A 6,960-nucleotide genomic window follows, 5' to 3' on the forward strand; every position below is an offset into this window, starting at 1 on the left:
TATTGAATACAGAGAGATAGATGCTGCTTTTAGGACTGAAAGATCAGAAAGTGATCAGAATGGTAAGCTGCTGTTTTGTAGAATGACACACCCAAACATTTGACCAGAATGAAAGAGGGAAAAACAACACCTTAAACAAAAAATGTTCATGTGATCATTGCACTGTCGTACATATAAGTTATAATTATAACACATTTAACTGTTACATCCTGTAGGGCTGTCGCTATGTGACACGCCTTAGAGACAGCAGTTATCTACATATTTGCATCACAGGGATAAATGAAAAACCTTTACGCCTTTATTTTTTAAAAAGACACCTTTTGAAATACAACAGTGTGATTTGACTGAGCACTATCATTACACTACAGACACACATCTAACTGTTACATGGTTACAGGCTACAACATTACGAATGGAAAGAAGATATTTATGCTTTAGTTTAAGGCAAAGCAGCTTATGAAATGTAACAGTTTGATCGTGACTGTCACAGTGTATCATCACTACATCTAAGAGAGACACAGAAGTCATTGTGAGAGACTCCAACTAGAACATGAGATGTTATCATGAAACACTGTACTATAATAAATGATATAAAACTACTTCAAGTCTCAGTAACTTAACACATAAGAATATTATAATAGTACAACATTAAATACCAAAGAAAACTGAATGAAATATAAAATTATCAGCAGAAATACACAATTGAAAATGACACAAAAGGTTTAAGTACAGTGTTAAATATGAAATAATATTATATAGAAAGTGTATTTGCAGAGCAAGAGATGTAAAAAAATACGAGTATTAATCACAGAGCTATGGCTCAGTAGCTGAGGGTCCGACATGCATGCTTATAAGTTTGTAACCATTCAGAATTCTTAACTTGATTCTTTTGCTTTGATGTAGTTACTTATTTAAGGTGGAAAGTTTTTTTTCTTGTTTGTTTGTTTGTTTTGTTTTTGCTTTGTTTTATTATTTGCTTCGAGCCCTGTGTACAGGAGCTGCATGCAAAAAGATCTTTTGTTAAAAGGGTTGGCGTAATAAGCAAATGCTTCAGCCAATACCTTTTGATTAGCCTTGTCTCATGCTTTCTTGCTTTGTGGTAGATCTTTGTTCTGTCTTCACTGAGATATGCTAATCAATCAAATCAAATCAAATCAAATGTATAGCTGCTCATTACAAAGTATCCATTGTCTGTGTTCCTGTGGATCGAGCCCTCCCAATAACACCCCTTTGCCTTGTTATTTAACTTCTCCCTGTATCGTATCCTGCTGCTTATCTTGTCACAAGTCTTTTTTTTCAGTGTTTGCTGGTGTGTTTTCCTCATTGTTACTTGCTGGCATTTGTTTCCATTTTATAAAAAAAAGACATGACATGACTACAGAGAACACATTGTGATACCCAAGCTGTACGCACACCGTAGTACAGTGTGCTAGTCATTTAAAAATCAGACCAGAGTACTTTGCACAATTATAAGATGTAAATTAACTTTTTTTTTTAATGTCAAAAACCAGGATAGTCATTAAGGCCTGCTGTAGTAGGTAAGAAGCACTGCTGCTTTTCTGTCTGATGGTTAACAGGGCATGACTACAATGGAGAATCACAAAGCTGCAGAACACTGGGCATTGATAAGGTTAGTGCTAAGATCTCCTTTCACTCCTTTCAAACTCCCAAAAACAACCCTACACCGTAATGCAACCTCTAACAAACAAACCCAGACTGCCAGACGGAGAGGCGTGATTGGTCACAGCGTGAGGACACGTCTCCACAGCTGTAGTGACTCACTCATAAATGTTTGTAGAAGCAGTCTATCTATCTATCTATCTATCTATCTATCTATCTATCTATCTATCTATCTATCTATCTATCTATCTATCTATGCATCAATATACAGGACACCAAAGAAATCAGTGCCAATCAAAAATGATATAATGTCATCTGAAAGCACCTAGATTAAAGTCTGAGCCAGTGTATCATCTCCAAAAATGTAAATTTGACCAAAGAGCCTGATTGTTAATTCAGGGTTGAACACGACTCAAGTAAAACTTTATAATTTCTCAGTTAGAAATAACACTAACTGTGCTTCATTCTCCTTATATAAGCCTCGACTCTAAACTAATACTCATCAAAGTTTCTTTTTCAACTTGTGCCCACTTTTTCTTGCCTCCAGTGACCAAATCTTCTGCCCCCTTTTAAACTCCTTTCTCTTTTTGTCTCACCTCACCTCCTCCATCTTCTCATCTTGTCCCCTCTCTCTTGACCTTGCCTCACTTTGCGCTGCCTCTTTACTCTCTTCTCTTGGTCCCCTACATTTCACTTGCCTTGTGGCCGTATCGGTTGTGTCATCTTTTATTTTCATCTAAGCCCACTCACCCACACATTTTCAACAAGCGATTTCGACTGGGAGTGAGTCAGTCATATTCTCGCTGGTGCATTCAGCTCCCGTGCTTCATGGGATGGGGAGAATGTGGGAGTTAAAAGTGAATGAGTAACACTACTTCAGTGAGAACCGCTGACAATCCCTTGAGCAAGGAACCTGACTTTCATTTTGGCAACCCCTCTTGAGCAGCTCAGAGGTCAACACCAGAAAACTGGGGTTGCATTGGGCAACTCTCAAAGGTGAAAATGTGTAAAGCTCGAATATAAAGCAGGGTTTTGGCTGCAACACTCACTTGCGGGAAAAAAACGGTTTCAAATATTAATGCTGATGATCTGTAAAAAGATAAAGCAGAAGAATGTGTGAAATGAAAAACTAAGGTGGAACAAAAGCAACAACATCAAACAGAAGGAGTTGTTTAGGAAAGAAAGCCTCTTCGGGTACATGCAGTCAAAGAGAGACACGAATGGCCTGAGCTGAAGATAAGTGAAGAGAAAAGTGATATAAAACAAATACAGCCTAATCAAACTGCAGGCCAACGCCTCTTGAAGAACCTAACGAGCCCCCAGCTGAGCAGTGGAAGGGAACAAAGAAGTTTGTGTATATTGAACGAGGGATTGAATGATGTTTAATCGTAACAGCCACAGCAGTGAAGCAGCAGTTGTAAGAGGCTGGGAAGTCTTGGAACTGTTAGGTACTGGATTTAGGATGTCTCCATGAAAGACTGACCTCCCTCCTACCTCTGTTCTTTAAAATGAAAACAGAGGGCCTGCAATGCTTCCATTTGCCTTCTCCTCTGCCTCGTTTTAATCTCTTCATTAAAAAATACAGTCAAAGCAGTCGTTTGCCAATAAAAGAGTTTTTCTAGTCATTTCTATTGGGTCATATGTTAAACTGCAGTAGGGTACAGTGTAGTCTGTGCCAGACTGTTTGATGCAATTGTCACATCAGAAACATCATTCTCATCGCTCATAATGCAGTTCTGGAACAGGAACGCATTTCCCCACTCACACTCTCCGTTTCATTGTGTTTGTCCACACTGCTGTTGCTTTTATGCATACTTCAGACCTAAAGACATTTTGTTCTTGTATTGATGCACTTCTCATCAAAACGAGTTGTACTTTTGTCAGTCAGAACTGTGATCTCTCACTTGCTTTGATACTGTCCATCATTGCATTCATGTTTGCAATCAATCAAGTCACTTAAAACATTATAAAATATGATCCACTTATTTGCAAGAGTCGTCTTCTGCTCTGCTGAGACAGCGATGATGAAAACTGGGTTAACCCTTTTGCAAAACAAGCAGCCCAAAGCCCACTGTTTAACTATGGTAACCAAACAGAAATCACCTATTCCGAACTATAAGAAACTACGACGAGCAGTATGGGATCTCTGAAGCACCTGTTTGACACAAATCTTCAATTAGCACTCAGTCTGCAGGCCTTAAAAGGTGCCACGTCTGTGCTGTTCTTTACCAGCATGGATGGAGGAGGTCTGAGGCAGAGGTACAGGAATCTGTGTGAGGTGGACGTATAGTTGGAAGAGCTCAAGTTTCAGAACTTATTCAGGCAATTGTTACTGATCATGTTATCAATCGTGGCCTTTCACTTAGAGAGGCTGGACAACCTGTGCTAAACAGAAACATTGCTCCATCCATTGTTAGAATGTTTCGACAGGAGAACAGTTAGTGTTGCTGTGCAGTACATACAGAAATATCTAATATAACTGTTTCCTCATTCCCATTACATGTATTCTTTATAGAATCCAAAGGCTGCCATTCTCTGGCTGAGCAGGAGGCAGCTGCTGTGAACATGGTTGCAGCAAACAATGCCAAAGGCTGTGTGAAATCAGGGCAGCAGTGAGCACAGATCAGGGCATATTTAGGAACATCAACAGTGAGCCTGACCACCACTGAGCACGTCATAAGAAGCAACCATATGGCCATGAAGCAGCTCTACACACTTCCTGTTCAAAGGAACTCTGATGTTGTGAAGGAGGCCAGATGCCAGTATGAGGAGGTAAGGAAACATTACTATACTGTAATGCCTGTCATATCATGCAGTTGGAGTCTACTGGCGTCACATTTCATTGTAATTTTGCTTATTTCACTTAGAGACTAATGGAGCTTGAAGCTGGGGGGCACATCACCTCTTCATTTATGTTGATGAAGCCAGTTTCAATCTCTGTAAAGTGAGGAGTGGTGGAAGGAACCTCGTTGGGTACAGGGCCACGTTCACAGTTACAGGACAGAGGGGCACCAACATAACCATGTGTGCTTCCTTCTCCAATGACCATATTCCCACTATTGACCCATAGAACACCAAACGCTTCATAGCATTCCTAAATGCACTTCATGAGAGGCTGATCCCACCTGAGGAGAGAAGGCTGTTGCCTTCTGGCATTCCACTCTTCATCATTATCTGGATAATGACCACTCTCGCCTTGTCAATGAGTGGTTTGCAGTACACCCTTGTATGATGATGCAGTTCCTCCAAGCATATTTCCCATTTTTGAATCCCATAGAGGGATCACCATCCCTATGATGCCCTTGTTGTACGCAATGACTGCTGCTGCCCAAGAGATACGTGCAGAGGAATGTTAAGGTTGGATACGGCATGCAAGAAGATTTTCCCCTCAGTGCATTTAAGACACGGTATTGAATGTGATGTGGATAAAGCCACGTGGCCCCATAGACAGGACAGTAGTCACTGAGGATCAATAGTTTCTATTTCTTATACTGTAATAGATTTTATTTTGGTGTACATGTATTTGTTGTAATATTTACAGTATTTCCTTTTTCAACCACAGTTTGAAAAAAGTCATGGAATCAATAAACGTCGTATCAAAGCATTTCTGATTCTGGATCCAATTCATTGCAAGAAGGCGATTTTGACACAGCCTATGGAGAAAGATAACAAATTGCACCGGCATCAAGGCTATGCAATGGGCTACTATGACAAGCAATGGTGGACTGACTCACACTGAGTGCTGTATTTTGGATTTTGTTGTCCAAGTTTGGTTTTGTTTCATATTCTAAGTGTTTTGGTGTGTTTTGGTACGGTTAGAGCCTTTTGCAAGAAAACTGTGTCACTTGTGTCTCTGTTTAGGCCTGTGTGTTAACTGTGTGGACAATGTGAAGTTTGAGTTAACTGTTGCATGACAACAATCAAGAAAAGTAGCGAGAATGGCATTTCTGCTCTAAGTATTGTGCTAAAGTAATCAAGGAACATGCAAACTCTTCAACTCTGAGTGAGTGAGTAAAATGAGTGAATGAGTAAAAAACATTTCACTAGTGTTTTACAGTTTTTCTAAATCACCTTAGCTTTGGATTCTCACAGTAGAAAAGTCATTGTCACTAGTGCAGTTCTCAAATCAGGAACGTATTTCCTCAACCACTTCTCATTGTTTCTGCACACACTTCACTACTAAAGATATTTGTTACTTTGTTACTTTGTTACTTCTCACTTGGATCATAACAGTCTGTACTTGTGTCAGTCACAACTCACTTTCCTGTGTAAAATCTAGCCTCAGTTTCCTGGCCTCGTGGCTTCCAGCGTGGTCTTCTGTTGCTGTAGCCCAACTGCTTTCAGAGATGCTCTTCTGCATGCTTTTCTTCTTCATTGATTAATTGCCTCCCTATGAGTTCAAGGTAGTCTTTGACAAACCTTTGCCAAAAAGGTATTTTCATCCATGAAACTGCTGCTTGGTGTATATTTTCTCGTTTTCGGAGTATTCTTTGTAAACCTGTGAGATGGTTGTGTGGGAAAAACTCTGACTGCCACTTCCACTTACCTTTCTCCCTGATGCGTGTTTGAAGTCCATCAGGGTATGCTGACCATGTGTACATGCCTAAATGCTTTGACCTGATGTGTTTGGGTGATTAGATAGACGCAACAGGCAGGTTGAACATACGCCACTAAGAAAAAGATTCAGAATGTGCATATTTTCTTTGTCTGTTTTATGATGCATATAGTTTCATGAATATTATTTTGTTTTTCCATTTCAGCAGTTTTTCAAATAAATCCTTCACATTTCATTTGTTTTCCTCATAAGGCATATATTTCTGAAAAACCTTTTTCCAAAGTCGGTAAAGTTTTGATAAAACTGAAAGTAAGAGCGATGTAGCTGCATCACACTGTACACTATCATTCCCACAGCCAGTTGTCTGAGCATCAGGTAGTGTGGCCGAGTGGTCTAAGGCGCTGGATTTAGGCTCCAGTCTCTGTAGAGGTGTGGGTTCAAATCCCGCCAATGCTTCTGCTTTACACTGTTTTTCAAGCCACCTCATTGTGTGCGTAAGTGTTTATTGACGCATTCTCATAACTATATACAGAGCATGGCCTTTTAATTATTAAACATTCAAAATATAGCCAACTCCAGCATAATGTATTGCATAGTACTGTAGATTTATCCCTTCCAACCATCCAGTAGACTTGTAACTAAAAATATTATTGATCCCTAATAAGGGCTGTGCTGCATGTCTCATGTAGTTGATACATATGTGAATGAAGAATACTTGGGAAAAACTGAGAGAGGAACAAAAATTAAAAAGGCTACAACTTAATCATGAAGGTCTTTGTATATTA

General features: G+C 39.6%; 1 non-coding gene across 1 annotated transcript; it reads left to right on the forward strand.

Annotated features, from left to right (window-relative positions):
- Positions 1-6,549: 6,549 nt before the first annotated feature.
- Positions 6,550-6,631, forward strand: trnal-uag (transfer RNA leucine (anticodon UAG)). Its single transcript has one exon. It is a non-coding gene; the product is annotated as a tRNA-Leu (tRNA).
- Positions 6,632-6,960: the final 329 nt, after the last annotated feature.

Source organism: Perissodus microlepis, chromosome 2, assembly GCF_051167445.1.
Source record: "Perissodus microlepis isolate ML-2025 ecotype Zambia chromosome 2, ASM5116744v1, whole genome shotgun sequence".
Classification (NCBI taxonomy): Eukaryota; Metazoa; Chordata; class Actinopteri; order Cichliformes; family Cichlidae; genus Perissodus; species Perissodus microlepis.